Below are 14,733 nucleotides of genomic sequence, written 5' to 3' on the forward strand. Positions count from 1 at the left end.
GGCCAGAAACTCAGGGTCCCTCTCACATACCTGTAGCTGAGAGAAGCCTCCTCTTGAGGTGCTTGTGGAAAGTTGGTATTCCTCTTGAGTCGAAGCCAAGGGCTAAGCTCTCATCTCGAGTTGATTTGGGGTCCACGGAGCCATTTCGTGTTGCTCCAGTGACCTCAGGATCCCTCTAGACTTGAGACAGTGATCTTGGGTTTTCTCTGGAGTGCCATCAAGGAAATCAAGGCTCCTTTCATTTTTGATGTGGAATACGGAATTGCTCTGCACGCAGGGCAGGAGAATCGGGCCACATCTCGCGGCGATGGGTAAGTTTCATGGTTTTTCTCGAGTTGCGGCCGGAACCTGGGGTATATTCTCGAGTTACGACGGGGAGGGCCCTTCCAGACACCTGTTTGTTCAGCGACGTCAGGACTCCTGCCTAGGTGCGAGGGACACCTCGGGATTCTCCTCGAGTCTTGGCATGGCAATTGGGACGCGTCTCCACGTGAGGCGGGAGACCCAGGTTCCCTTTCCACGTGCCACAGGGATCCTGGGACTCCTATCCATTTTCAAGAGGAGTCAGGCATCGTCTCCTTTGGAAGCATTGATCTCTGCAGACCTCTCGAGTTTTCAAAGGATGTGAGGCCTCCGGTCGCGATGAGGCGGAGGACTAGGTCTTTCTCTGTGGTCTCCACAGGGGATTCAGACATCCCTTCATCTTGGGTGATGCAAGACGAGCCTGCATTCAATTCACTGCAGGGATATCCGGCCTTACTTCGAGTCAGAGCATTTCGGAGTCCATTGCACTTGAGACCACAAACTCAGGGTCCGTCTCACATACCTGTAGCTGAGAGAAGCCTCCTCTTGAGGTGCTTGTGGAAAGTTGCTATTCCTCTTGAGTCTAAGCCAGGGACTAAGCTCTCATCTCGAGTTGATTTCGGGTCCACGGAGCACTTTCGTGTTGCTCCAGTGACCTCAGGATCCCTCTAGACTTGAGACAGTGATCTTGGGGTTTCTCTGGAGTGCCATCAAGGAAATCAAGGCTCCTTTCACGTTTGATGTGGAACACGGAATTACTAAGCACGCATTGCAGGGGAATCGGGCCTCATGTCGCGGCGAGGGGAAGTCTCATGGTTTTTCTCGAGGTGCGGCCGGAACCTGGGGTATATTCTCGAATTACGACGGGGAGGGCCCTTCCAGACACGTGTTTTTTCAGCGACGTCAGGACTCCTGCCTAGGTGCGAGGGACACCTCGGGATTCTCCTCGAATCTTGGCATGGCAATTGGGACGCGTCTCCACGTGAGGCGTGATTCCCAGGGTCCCTTTCCACGTGCCACAGGGATCCTGGGACTCCTATCCATTTTCAAGAGGAGTCAGGCATCGTCTCCTTTGGAAGCATTGATCTCCGCAGACCTCTCGAGTTTTTATAGGATGTGAGGCCTACGGTCGCGATGAGGCGGAGGATTGGACATTCTCTGTGGTCTCCACAGGGGATTCAGACATCCCTTCGTCTTGGGAGATGCAAGACGAGCCTGCATTCCATTCACTGCAGGGATATCCGGCCTTATTTCGAGTCAGAGCATCTCGGTGTCCATTCCACTTGAGGCCACAAACTCAGGGTCCCTCTCACATACATGTAGCTGACAGAAGCCTCCTCTTGAGGTGCTTGTGGAAAGTTGGTATTCCTCTTGAGTCGAAGCCAGGAACTAAGCTCTCATCTCGAGTTGATTTGGGGTCCACGGAGCCCTTTCGTGTTGCTCCAGTGACCTCAGGATCCGTCTAGACTTGAGACAGTGATCTTGGGTTTTCTCTGGAGTGCCATCAAGGAAATCAAGGCTCCTTTCCCGTTTGATGTCGAACACGGAATTGCTCTGCATGCAGTGCAGGGGAATCGGGCCTCATCTCGCGGCGAGGGGGAAGTCTCATGGTTTTTCTCGAGTGTGGCCGGAACCTGCGGTATATTCTAGAGTTACGACTGGGAGGGCCCTTCCAGACACGAGTTTTTTCACTAACGTCAGGTCTCCTGCCTAGGTGCGAGGGACACCTCGGGATTCTCCTCGAGTCTTGGCATGGCAATTGGGATGCGTCTCCACGTGAGGCGGGAGACCCAGGGTCCCTTTCCACATGGCACAGGGATCCTCGGACTCCTATCCATTTTCAAGAGGAGTCAGGCATCGTCTCCTTTGGAAGCATTGATCTCCGCGGACCTCTCGAGTTTTCAAAGGATGTGAGGCCTCCGGTCGCGATGAGGCGGAGAACTAGGTCTTTCTCTGTGTTCTCCACAGGTGATTCAGACATCCCTTCGCCTTGGGAGATGCAAGAGGAGCCTGCATTCGATCACTGCAGGAATATCCAGCCTTACTTCGAGTCACAGCATCTCCGTGTCCATTCCACTTGAGGCCACAAACTAACGGTCCCTCTCACATACCTGTTGCTGAGAGAAGCCTCCTCTTGAGGTGCTTGTGGAAAGTTGGTATTCCTCTTGAGTCGAAGCCAGGGACTAAGCTCTCATCTCGAGTTGCTTTGGGGTCCAAGGAGCCCTTTCGTGTTGCTCCAGTGACCTCAGGATCCCTCTAGACTTGAGACAGTGATCTTGGGTTTTCTCTGGAGTCCCATCAAGGAAATCAAGGCTCCTTTCACCTTTGATGTGGAACACGGAATTGCTCTGCACGCAGTGCAGGGGAATCTGGCCTCATGTCGCGGCGAGGGGGAAGTTTCATGGTTTTTCTTGAGTTGCGGCCGGAACCTGGGGTATATTCTCGAGTTACGACGGGGAGGGCCCTTCCAGACGCGGGTTTGTTCAGCGACATCAGGACTCCTGCCTAGGTGCGAGGGACACCTTGGGATTCTCCTCGAGTCTTGGCATGTCAATTGGGATGCGTCTCCACGTGAGGCGGGAGACCCAGGGTCCCTTTCCACGTGCCAGAGGGATGCTGGGACTCCTATCCATTTTCAAGAGGAGTCAGGCATTGTCTCCTTTGGAAACATTGATCTCCGCGAACCTCTCGAGGTTTCAAAGGATGTAAGGCCTCCGGTCGCGAAGAGGCGGAGAACTAGGTCTTTCTCTGTGGTCTGCACAGGGTATTCAGACATCCCTTCGCCTTGGGAGATGCAAGACGAGCCTGCATTCAATTCACTGCAGGGATATCCAGCCTTACTTCGAGTCAGAGCATCTCGGTGTCCATTCCACTTGATGCCACAAACTCAGGGTACCCCTCACATACCTGTAGCTGAGAGAAGCCTCCTCTTGAGGTGCTTGTGGAAAGTTGGTATTCCTCTTGAGTCGAACCCAGGGACAAAACTCTCATCTCAAGTTAATTTGGGGTCCATGGAGCACTTTCGTGTTGCTCCAGTGACCTCAGGATCCCTCTAGACTTGAGACAGTGATCTTGGGTTTTCTCTGGAGTGCCATCAAGGAAATCAAGGCTCCTTTTAAGTTTGATGTGGAACACGGAATTGCTCTGCACGCAGTGCAGGGGAACCGGGCCTCATCTCGCGGCGAGGGGGAAATCTCATGGTTTTCGCGAGTTGCGGCCGGAACCTAGGGTGTATTCTCGAGTTACGACGGGGAGGGCCATTCCAGACACGTGTTTGTTCAGCGACGTCAGGACTCCTGCCTAGGTGCGAGGGAAACCTCAAGATTCCCCTCGAGTCTTGGCATGGCAATTGGGACGCGTCTCCACGTGAGGCGGGAGACCCAGGATCCCTTTCCACGTGCCACAGGGATCCTGGGACTCCTATTCATTTTCAAGAGGAGTCAGGCTTCGTCTCCTTTGGAAGCATTGATCTCCGCGGACCTCTCGAGTTTTCAAAGGATGTTAGGCCTCTGGTCGCGGTGAGGCGGAGAACTAGGTCTTTCTCTGTGGTCTGCACAGGGTATTCAGACATCCCTTCGTCTTGGGAGATGCAAGACGAGCCTGCATTCAATTCACTGCAGGGATATCCGGCCTTACTTCGAGTCAGAGCATCTCGGTGTCCATTCCACTTGAGGCCACAAAATTAGGGTCCCTCTCACATACCTGTAGCTGAGAGAAGCCTCCTCTTGAGGTGCTTGTGGAAAGTTGGTATTCCTCTTGAGTCGAAGCCAGGGACTAAGCTCACATTTCGATTTGATTTGGGGTCCACGGAGCCATTTCGTGTTGCTCCATTGACCTCAGGATCCCTCTAGACTTGAGACAGTGATCTTGGGTTTTCTCTGGAGTGCCATCAAGAAAATCAAGGCTCCTTTCACGTTTGATGTGGAACACGGAATTGCTCTGCACGCAGTGCAGGGGAATCGGGCCTCATCTCGCGGCGAGGGGGAAGTCTCATGGTTTGTCTCGAGATGCGGCCGGACCCTGGGTTATATTCTCGAGTTACGACGGGGAGGGCCCTTCCAGACACGGGTTTGTTCAGCGACGTCAGGACTCCTGCCTATATGCGAGGGACAACTCGGGATTCTCCTCGAGTCTTGGCATGGCAATTGGGACGCGTCTCCAGGTGAGGCGGGAGACCCAGCGTCCCTTTCCACGTGCCACAGGGATCCTGGGACTCCTATCCATTTTCACGAGGAGTCAGGCATCGTCTCCTTTGGAAGCATTGATCTCCGCGGACATCTCGAGTTTTCAAGGGATGTGAGGCCTCCCGTCGCGATAGTCGGAGAACTAGGTCTTTCTCTGTGGTCTCCACAGGGGATTCAGACATCCCTTCGTCTTGGGAGATGCAAGACGAGCCTGCATTCAATTCACTGCAGGGATATCCGGCCTTACTTCGAGTCAGAGCATCTCGGTGTCCATTCCACTTGAGGCCACAAACTCAGGGTCCCTCTCACATTCCTATAGCTGAGAGAAGCCTCCTCTTGAGGTGCTTGTGGAAAGTTGGTATTCCTCTTGAGTCGAAGCCAGGGACTAAGCTCTCATCTCGAGTAGATTTGCGGTCCACGGAGCCCTTTCGTGTTGCTCCAGTGACCTCAGGATCCCTCTAGACTTGAGACACTGATCTTCTGTTTTCTCTGGAGTGCCATCAAGGAAATCAAGGCTCCTTTCACGTTTGATGTGGAACACCGAATTGCTCTGCACGCAGTGCAGGGGAATCGGGCCTCATCTCACGGCGAGGGGGAAGTCTCATGGTTTTTCTCGAGTGTGGCCAGAACCTGCGGTATATTCTAGAGTTACGACTGGGAGGGCCCTTCCAGACACGAGTTTTTTCACTAACGTCAGGACTCCTGCCTAGGTGCAAGGGACATCTCGGGATTCTCCTCGAGTCTTGGCATGGCAATTGGGACGCGTCTCCACGTGAGGCGGGAGACCCAGGGTCCCTTTCCACATGCCACAGGGATCCTCGGACTCCTATCCATTTTCAAGAGGAGTCAGGCATCGTCTCCTTTGGAAGCATTGATCTCCGCGGACCTCTCGAGTTTTCAAAGGATGTGAGGCCTCCGGTCGCGATGAGGCGGAGAACTAGGTCTTTCTCTGTGTTCTCCACAGGTGATTCAGACATCCCTTCGCCTTGGGAGATGCAAGAGGAGCCTGCATTCGATCACTGCAGGAATATCCAGCCTTACATCGAGTCACAGCATCTCGGTGTCCATTCCACTTGAGGCCACAAACTAAGGGTCCCTCTCACATACCTGTAGCTGAGAGAAGCCTCCTCTTGAGGTGCTTGTGGAAAGTTGGTATTCTTCTTGAGTCGAAGCCAGGGACTAAGCTCTCATCTCGAGTTGCTTTGGGGTCCAAGGAGCCCTTTCGTGTTGCTCCAGTGACCTCAGGATCCCTCTAGACTTGAGACAGGGATCTTGGGTTTTCTCTGGAGTCCCATCAAGAAAATCAAGGCTCCTTTCACGTTTGATGTGGAACACGGAATTGCTCTGCACGCAGTGCAGGGGAATCGGGCCTCGTCTCGCTGCGAGGGGGAAGTCTCATGGTTTTTCTAAGGTTGCGGACCGAACCTGGGGTATATTCTCGAGTTACGACGCAGAGGGCCCTTCCAGACACGTGTTTGTTCAGCGACGTCAGGACTCCTGCCTAGGTGCAAGGGACACCTCGGGATTCTCCTCGAGTCTTGGCATGGCAATTGGGACTCGTCTCCACGTGAGGCGGGAGACCCAGGGTCCCTTTCCACGTGCCACAGGGATCCTGGGACTCCTATCCATTTTCAAGAGGAGTCAGGCATCGTCTCCTTTGGAAGCATTGATCTCCGCAGACCTCTCGAGTTTTCAAAGGATGTGAGGCCTCCGGTCGTGATGAGATGGAGAGCTAGGTCTTTCTCTGTGGTGTCCACAGGGGATTCAGACATCCCTTCGGCTTGGGAGATGCAAGACGAGCCTGCATTCAATTCACTGCAGGGATATCCGGCCTTACTTCGAGTCAGAGCATCTCGGTGTCCATTCCACATGAGGCCACAAACTCAGGGTCCCTATCACATATGTAGCTGAGAGAAGCCTCCTCTTGAGGTGCTTGTGGAAAGTTCGTATTCCTCTTGAGTCGAAGCCAGGGACTAAGCTCTCATCTCGAGTTGATTTGTGGTCCACGGAGCCCTTTCTTGTTGCTACAGTGACCTCAGGATCCGTCTAGACTTGAGACAGTGATCTTGGGTTTTCTCTGGAGTGCCATCAAGGAAATCAAGGCTCCTTTCACGTTTCATGTGGAACACGGAATTGCTCTGCACGCAGTGCAGGCGAATCGGGCCTCATCTCTCGGCTACGGGGAAGGCTCATGGATTTTCTCGAGTTGCGGCCGGAACCTCGGGTATATTGTCGAGTTATGACGGGGAGGTCCCTTAAAGATACTGATTTTTCAGCGACGTCAGGAATCCTGCTTAGGTGCGCGGGACACCTCTGGATGCTCCTCGAGTCTGGGCATGGCAATTGGGACGCGTCTCCACGTGAGGCGGGAGACCCAGTGTCCCTTTCCACATGCCACAGGGATCCTGGGACTCCTATCCATTTTAAAGAGGAGTCAGGCATCGTCTCCTTTGGAAGCATTGATCTCCGCGGACCTCTCGAGTTTTCAAAGGATGTGAGGCCTCCGGTCGCGATGAGGCGGAGAACTAGGTCATTCTCTGTGGTCTCCACAGGGGATTCAGACATCCCTTCCTCTTGGGAGATGCAGGACGAGCCTGCATTCAATTCACTGCAGGGATATCCGGCCTTACTTCGAGTCAGAGCATCTCGGTGTCCATTCCACTTGAGGACACAAACTCAGGGTCCCTCTCACATACCTGTAGCTGAGAGAAGCCTCCTCTTGAGGTGCTTGTGGAAAGTTGGTATTCCTCTTGAGTCGAAGCCAGGGACTAAGCTCTCATCTCGAGTTGATTTGGGGTCCACGCAGCCCTTTCGTGTTGCTCCGGTGACCTCAGGATCCCTCTAGACTTGAGACAGTGATCTTGGCTTTTCTCTTCAAGGCATGAAGGAAATCAATGCTCCTTTCATGTTTGATGTGGAACACGGAATTGCTCTGCACACAGTGCAGGGGAATCGGGACTCATCTCCTGGCGAGAGGGAAGGTTCATGGTTTTTCTCGAGTTGCTGCCGAAACCAGGGGTATATTCTCGAGTTACGACGGGGAGATCCCTTCCAGACACGTGTTTGTTCAGCGACGTCAAGACTCCTGCCTAGGTGCGAGGGACACCTCGGGATTCTCCTCGAGTCTTGGCATGGCAATTGGGACGCGTCTCCACGTGAGGCAGGAGACCCAGTGTCCCTTTCCACATGCCTCAGGGATCCAGGGCCTCCTATCCATTTTCAAGAGGAGTCAGGCATCGTCTCCTTGGGAAGCATTGATCTCCGCGGACTTCTAGAGTTTTCAAAGGATGTGAGGCCTCCGGTCGCGATGAGGCAGAGATCTAGGTATTTCTCTGTGGTCTCCACAGGGGATTCAGACATTCCTTCGTCTGGGGCGATGCAAGACGAGCCTGCATTCAATTCACTGCAGGGACATTCGGCCTTACTTCCAGTCAGAGCATCTCAGTGTCCATTCCACTTGAGGACACAAACTCAAGGTCCCTCTCACATACTTGTAGCTGAGAGAAGCCTCCTCTTGAGGTGCTTGTGGAAAGTTGGTATTCCTCTTGAGTCGAAGCCAGGGACTAAGCTCTCATCTCGAGTTGATTTGGGGTCCACGGATCCCTTTCGTGTTGCTACAGTGACCTCAGGATCCCTCTAGACTTGAGACAGTTATCTTGGGTTTTCTCTGGAGTGCCATCTAGGAAATCAAAGCTCCTTTCAAGTTTGATGTGGAAGACGGAATTGCTCTGCACGCAGTGCAGGGGAATCGGGCCTCATCTCACGGCGAGGGGGAAGTCTCATGGTTTTTCTCGAGTTGCGGCAGGAACCTGGGGTATATTGTCGACTTACGACGGGCAGGGCCCTTCCAGACAAGTGATTGTTCAGCGACGTCAGGACTCCTGCCTAGGTGCGAGGGACAAATCCGGATGCCCGAAATGTCTTGGCATGGCAACTGAGACGCGTCTCCACGTGAGGCAGGATACCCAGGGTCCCTTTCCACGTGCCACAGGGATCCTGGGACTCCTATCCATTTTCAAGAGGAGTCAGGCATCGTCTCCTTTGGAAGCATTGATCTCCGCGGACCTCTCGAGTTTTCAAAGGATGTGAGGCCTCCGGTCGCGATGAGCCGGAGAACTAGGTCTTTCTCTGTGGTCTACAAAGGGGATTCAGACATCCCTTCGTCTTGGGAGATGCAAGACGAGCCTGCATTCAATTCACTGCAGGGATATCCGGCCTTACTTCGAGTCAGAGCATCTCGGTGTCCATTCCACTTGAGGACAAAAACTCAGGGTCCGTCTCACATACATGTAGCTGAGAGAAGCCTCCTCTTGAGGTGCTTGTGGAAAGTTGGTATTCCTCTTGATTTGAAGCCAGGGAATAAGTCCTCATCTCGAGTTGATTTGGGGTCCAGGGAGCCCTTTCGTGTTGCTCCAGTGACCTCAGGATCCCACTAGACTTGAGACAGTGATCTTGGGTTTTCTCTGGAGTGCCATCAAGGAAATCAAGGCTCCTTTCACGTTTGATGTGGAACACGGAATTGCTCTGCACGCAGTGCAGGGGAATCGGGCCTCATCTCGCGGCGAGGGGGAAGTTTCATGGTTTTTCTCAAGTAGCGGCCGGAACCTGGGGTATATTCTCGAGTTACGCAGTGGAGGGCCCTTCCAGACACGTGTTTGTTCAGCGACGTCAGGACTCCTACCTAGGTGCGAGGGACACCTCGGGATTCTCCTCGAGTCTTGGCATGGCAATTGGGACGCGTCTCCACGTGAGGCGGGAAACCCAGTGTCCCTTTCAACGTGCCACAGGGATCCTGGTACTCCTATCCATTTTCAAGAGGAGTCAGGCATCGTCTCCTTTGGAAACATTTATCTCCGCGGACCTCTCGAGTTTTCAAATGATGTGAGGCCTCCAGTCGCAATGAGGCAGAGAACTAGGTCTTTCTCTGTGGTCTCCACAGGGGATGAGACATCCCTTCGTCCTGGGAGATGCAAAACGAGCCTGCATTCAATTCACTGCAGGGATATCCGGCCTTACTTCGAGTCAGAGCATCTCGGTGTCCATTCCACTTGAGGCCACAAACTCAGGGTCCCTCTCACATACCTGTAGCTGAGAGAAGCATCCTGTTGAGGTTCTTGTGGAAAGTTAGTATTCCTCTTGAGTATAATCCAGGAAATAAGCTCTCATCTCGAGTTGATTTGGGGTCCACACAGCCCTTTCGTGTTGCTACAGTGACCTCAGGATCCCTCTAGACTTGAGACAGTGATCTTGGGTATTCTCTGGAGTGCCATCAAGGAAATCAAGGCTCCTTTCACGTTTGATGTGGAACATGGAATTGCTCTGCACACAGTGCAGGGGAATCGGGCCTCATCTCGCGTTGAGGGGGAAGTCTCATGTTTTTTCTCGAGTTGCGGCCGGAACCTGGGGTGTATTCTCGAGATCGACGGGTAGGGCCCTTCCAGACACGTGTTTGTTCAGCGATGTCAGGACACCTGCCTAGGTGCGAGGGACAACTAGGGATTCTCCTCGAGCCTTGGCATGGCAATTGGGACACGTCTCCACGTGAGTCGGTAGACCCAATGTCCCTTTCCACGTGCCACAGGGATCCTGGGAATCCTATCCATTTTCAAGAGGAGTCAGGCATCGTCTCCTTTGGAAGCATTGATCTCCGCGGACCTCTCGAGTTTTCAAAGGATGTCATATTCCATTCGCAATGAGGCGGAGAACTAGGTCTTTCTCTGTGATCTCCACAGGGGATTCAGACATCCCTTCGTCTTGGGAGATGCAAGACGAGCCTGCATTCAATTCAATGCAGGGATATCCGGTCTTACTTCGAGTCAGAACATCTCGGTGTCCATTCCACTTGAGGCCACAAACTCAGGGTCCCTCTCACATACCTGTAGCTGAGAGAAGCCTCCTCTTGAGGTGCTTGTGGAAAGTTGGTATTCCTCTTGAGTCGAAGCCAGGGACTAAGCTCTCATCTAGAGTTGATTTGGGGTACACGGAGCCCTTTCGTGTTGCTACAGTGACCTCAGGATCCGTCTAGACTTGAGACAGTGATCTTGGGTTTTCTCTGGAGTGCCATCAAGGAAATCAAGGCTCCTTTCACGTTTGATGTGGAACACAGAATTGCTCTGCACGCAGTGCAGGGGAATCGGGCCTCATCTCGCGGCGAGGGGGAAGTCTCATGGTTTTTCTCGAGTTGCGGCCGGAACCTGGGGTATATTCTCGAGTTACGACGGGGAGGGCCCTTCCAGACACGTGTTTCTTCAGCGACGTCAGGATTCCTGCCTAGGTGCGAGGGACACCTCGGGATTCTCCTCGAGTCTCGGCATGGCAACTGGAACGCGTCTCCACATGAGGCGGGAGACCCAGAGTCCCCTTCCACGTGCCACAGCTATCCTGGGACTCCTATCCATTTTCAAGAGGAGTCAGGCATCCCCTCCTTTAGAAACATTGATCTCCACGAACCTCTCGAATTTTCAAAGCATGTGAGGCCTCCGGTCGCGATGAGGCGGAGAACTAGGTCTTTCTCTGTGGTCTCCACAGGGGATTCAGACATCCCTTCGTCTTGGGAGATGCAAGACGAACCTGAATTCAATTCACTGCAGGGATATCCAGCCTTACTTCGAGTCAGAGAATCTCGGTGTCCATTCTACTTGAGGCCACAAACTCAGGGTCCCTCTCACATACCTGTAGCTGAGAGAAGCCTCCTCTTGAGGTGCTTGTGGAATGTTGGTATTCCTGTTGAGTCAAAGCCAGGGACTAAGCTCTCATCTCGAGTTGATTTGGGGTCCACGTCGACCTTTCTTGTTGCTACAGTGACCTCAGGATCCCTCTAGACTTGAGGCAGTGATCTTGGATTTCCTCTGGAGTGTCATCAAGGAAATCAAGGCTCCTTTCATATTTGATGTGGAACACGGAATTGCTCTGCACGCAGTGCAGGGGAATCGGGCCTCATCTCTTGGCGAGGGGGAAGTCTTATGGATTTTCTCGAGTTGCGGCCGGAACCTCGGGTATATTGTCGATTTATGACGGGGAGGGCACTTAAAGATACTGATTTTTCAGCGATGTCAGGACTCCTGCCTAGGTGGGAGGGACACCTCGGGATTCTCCTCGAGTCTTGGCATGGCAATTGGGACGTGTCTCCACGTGAGGCGGGAGACCCAGGATCCCTTTACACGTACCACAGGGATCCTGGGACTCCTATCAATTTTCAAGAGGAGTCAGGCATCATCACTTTTGGAAGCATTGATCTCCGCGGACCTCTCGAGTTTTCAAAGGATGTGAGGTTCCAGTCGCGATGAGGCGGAGAACTAGGTCTTTCTCTGTGGTCTCCAAAGGGGATTCAGACATCCCTTCGTCTTGGGAGATGCAAGACGAGCCTGCATTCAATTCACTGCAGGGATATCCGGCCTTACTTCGAGTCAGAGCATCTCAGTGTCCATTCCACTTGAGGCCACAATCTCAGGGTGCCTCTCACATACCTGTAGCTGAGAGAAGCCTCCTCTTGAGGTGCTCTTGGAAAGTTGGTATTCCTCTTGAGTCGAAGCCAGGGACTGAGCTCTCATCTCCAGTTGATTTGGGGTCCATGGAGCCCTTTCGTGTTGCTCCAGTGGCCTCAGGATCCCTCTAGACTTGAGACAGTGATCTTGGGTTTTCTCTGGAGTGCCATCAAGGAAATCAATGCTCCTATCATGTTTGATGTGCAACACGGAATTGCTCTGCACGCAGTGCAGGGGAATTGGGCCTCATCTCGCGGCGAGGGGGAAGTCTCATGGTTTTTCTCGAGTTGCGGCCGGAACCTGGGGTATATTCTCGAGTTACGACGGGGAGGGCCCTTCGAGACACGTGTTTGTTCAGCGATGTCAGGACTCGAGCCTAGGTGCGAGGGACACCTCGGGATTCTCCTCGAGTCTTGGCATGGCAATTGGGACACGTCTCCACGTGAGGCGGGAGACCCAGTGTCCCTTTCCACGTGCCACAGTGATCCTGGGACTCCTATCCATTTTCAACAGGAGTCAGGCATCGTCTCCTTTGGAAGCATTGATATCCGCGGACCTCTCGAGTTTTCAAAGGATGTGAGGCCTCCGGTCGCGATGAGGCGGAGAACTAGGAATTTCTCTGTGGTCTCCACAGGGGATTCAGACATCCCTTCGTCTTGGGAGATGCAAGACGAGCCTGCATTCAATTCACTGCAGGGATATCCGGCCTTAATTCGAGTCAGAGAATCTCGGTGTCCATTCCACTTGAGGCCACAAACTCAGGGTTCCTCTCACATACCTATAGCTGAGAGAAGCCTCCTCTTGAGGTGCTTGTGGAAAGTTGGTATTCCTCTTGAGTCGAAGCCAGGGACTAAGCTCTCATCTCGAGTTGATTTGGGGTCCACGGAGCCCTTTCGTTTTGCTCCTCTGACCTCAGGATCCCTCTAGACTTGAGAGAGTGATCTTGGGTTTTCTCTGGAGTGCCATTAAGGAAATCAAGGCTCCTTTCACGTTTGATGTGGAACACGGAATTGCTCTGCACGCAGTGCAGGGGAATCAGGCCTCATCTCGCGGCGAGGGGGAAATCTCAGGGTTTTTCTCGAGTTGCGGCCGGAACCTGGGGTATATTCTCGAGTTAAAACGGGGAGGGCCCTTCGAGACACGTGTTTGTTCAGCGACCTCAGGACTCCTGCCTAGGTGTGAGGGACACCTCGGGATTCTCCTCGAGATTGGCATTGCAATTGGGACGCGTCTCCACGTGAGGCGGTAGACCCAGGGTCCCTTTCCACGTGCTACCGATATCCTGGGACTCCTATCCATTTTCAAGAGGAGTCAGGCATCGCCTCCTTTGGAAGCATTGATCTCCGCGGACCTCTCGAATTTTCAAAGGATGTGAGGCTCCGGACGAGATGAGGAGGAAAATTAGGTCTTTCTCTGTGGTCTCCACAGCGGATTCAGATATCCCTTCGTCTTGGGAGATGCAAGACGAGCCTGCATTCAATTCACTACAGGGATATCCGGCCTTACTTCAAGTCAGAGCATCTCGGTGTCCATTCCACTTGAGGCCACGAACTCAGGGTCCCTCTCACAAACCTGTAGCTGAGAGAAGCCTCCTCTTGAGGTGCTTGTGGAAAGTTGGTATTCCTCTTGAGACGAAGCCAGGGACTAAGCTCTCATCTCGAGTTGATTTGGGGTCCACGGAGCCCTTTCGTGTTGCTCCAGTGACCTCAGGATCCCTCTAGACTTGACACAGTGATCTTGGGTTTTCTCTGGAGTGCCATCAAGGAAATCAAGGCTCCTTTCACGTTTGATGTGGAACACGGAATTGCTCTGCACGCAGTGCAGGGGAATCGGGCCTCATCTCGCGGCGAGGGGGAAGTCTCATGGTTTTTCTCGAGTTGCGGCCGGAACCTGGGGTATATTCTCGAGTTACGACTGGGAGGGCCCGTCCAGACATGTGTTTGTTCAGGGACGTCAGGACTCAGGCCTAGGTGCGAGGGACACCTCGGGATTCTCCTCGAGTCTTGGCATGGCAATTGGGAGGCGTCTCCACGTGAGGCGGGAGACCCAGGGTCCCTTTCCACGTGCCACAGGGATCCTGGGACTCCTATCCATTTTCAAGAGGAGTCAGGCATCTTCTCCTTTGGAAGCATTGATCTCCGCGGACCTCTCGAGTTTTCAAAGGATGTGAGGCCTCCGGTCGCGATGAGGCGGAGGACTAGGTCTTTCTCTGTGGTCTCCACAGGGGATTCAGACATCCCTTCGTCTTGGGAGATGGAAGACGAGCCTGCATTCAATTCACTGCAGGGATATCCGGCATTACTTCGAGTCAGAGCATCTCGGTGTCCATTCCACTTGAGGCCACAAACTAAGGGTCCCTCTCACATACTTGTAGCTAAGAGAAGCCTCCTCTTGAGGTGCTTGTGGAAATTTGGTATTCCTCTTGAGTCGAAGCCAGGGACTAAGCTCTCATCTCGAGTTGATTTGGGGTCCACGGAGCCCTTTCGTGTTGCTCCAGTGACCTCAGGATCCCTCTAGACTTGAGACAGTGATCTTGGGTTTTCTCTGGGGTGCCATCAAGGAAATCAAGGCTCCTTTCACGTTTGAAGTGGAACACGGAACTGCTCTGCACGCAGTGCAGGGGAATTGGGCCTCATCTCGCAGCGAGGGGGAAGTCTCATGGTTTTTCTCGAGTTGCGTCCGGAACCTGGGGTATATTCTCGAGTTTTGACGGGGAGGGCCCTTCCATACACGTGTTTGTTCAGCGACGTCAGGACTCTTGC

This window comes from Dama dama, chromosome 13 (assembly GCF_033118175.1).
Source record: "Dama dama isolate Ldn47 chromosome 13, ASM3311817v1, whole genome shotgun sequence".
In the NCBI taxonomy this organism is placed as follows: Eukaryota; Metazoa; Chordata; class Mammalia; order Artiodactyla; family Cervidae; genus Dama; species Dama dama.